The 1438-nt window shown below is 50.5% G+C and overlaps 1 pseudogene; it reads left to right on the forward strand.

The window, feature by feature from the left end:
• Positions 206-1190, forward strand: LOC110262261 (annotated as a pseudogene).

The raw sequence follows: 1438 nt of genomic DNA on the forward strand, positions 1-1438 counted from the left end.
ACGTGTTATTAAAGTGAGAGAATGAATATAAAGCATTTTGCATAATGCGATGCATATGACACGTTTTTAGTTAAATGTCCCCAGGGATTAACAACGATGTGGAAGATGATTTGGCAATTTCTCTGGGAGAGGTTAAGGGCTCCCTGAAAACCGAGTTCTACTACATCTCTAACACACACTCTCCATGGTGACACATTCTGTCCTGCATTTTAAGGACTCTGAATTTCCAGCGTGATCAGGGTCCATTACATGGCATCACCCGGCAACTACTCCTCTGCTCCGGTCTCCGAATTCCTCCTCACTTGCTTCCCTAACTACCAGAGCTGGCAGCACTGGCTGTCCCTGCCCTTCAGCCTCCTCTTCCTCCTGGCCATGGGGGCCAACGCCACCCTCCTGGTCACCATCCGGCTGGAGGCCTCTCTGCACCAGCCCATGTACTACCTGCTCAGCCTCCTCTCCCTGCTGGACATGGTGCTCTGTCTCACCGTCATCCCCAAGGTCCTGGCCATCTTCTGGTTTGACCTCAGGGCCATCAGCTTCTTTGCCTGCTTTCTTCAGATGTTCATCATGAACAGCTTCCTGACTATGGAATCCTGCACCTTCATGGTCATGGCCTACGACCGCTATGTGGCCATCTGCCACCCTCTGAGGTACCCATCCATCATCACTGACCAGTTTGTCGCCAGAGCCGCCATCTTTGTTGTGGCCCGGAATGGCCTATTTTCTCTTCCTGTTCCCGTCCTTTCTTCGCGACTCAGATACTGTGCAGAGAAGGTCATCCAGAACTGCATCTGCACTAACCTCTCCGTGTCCAAGCTCTCCTGTGATGACATCACCTTCAATCGGCTCTACCAGTTCGTGGCCGGCTGGACCCTTCTGGGCTCTGACCTCGTCCTTATTGTCCTCTCTTACTCCTTCATCCTGAAAGCTGTGCTGAGGCTCAGGGCTGAGGAGCAGCCGCCAAGGCCCTGAGCACCTGTGGTTCCCACCTCATCCTCATCCTCTTCTTCAGCACGGTGCTGCTGGTCCTGGTCATCACCAACCTGGCCAGGAGGAGGATTCCCCCGGACGTCCCCATCCTGCTCAACATCCTGCACCACCTCATCCCCCCAGCGCTGAACCCCATTGTTTATGGGGTGAGGACCAAGGAGATCAAGCAGGGAATCCAGAAGCTGCTGAGCAGGTTGTAAGTTACCTCAGCGCAATCCTGCTGTATAGCACAGGGAACTATATCTGGTCACTTATGGTGGAACACGATGGAGGATAATGTGAGAAAAGAAGATATATATATGTGTGGCTGGGTCACTTTGCTCTACAGCAGAAATTGTGACAACACTGTAAACCAACCGTAATGGAAAAAATAAAGACCATTAAAAATTTTTTTTAAAAAATATATACAGTGAGATATCACCTCAAAAAGAAAAAAAAAAAGAGTTAC

Source organism: Sus scrofa, chromosome 9, assembly GCF_000003025.6.
Source record: "Sus scrofa isolate TJ Tabasco breed Duroc chromosome 9, Sscrofa11.1, whole genome shotgun sequence".
Classification (NCBI taxonomy): domain Eukaryota; kingdom Metazoa; phylum Chordata; class Mammalia; order Artiodactyla; family Suidae; genus Sus; species Sus scrofa.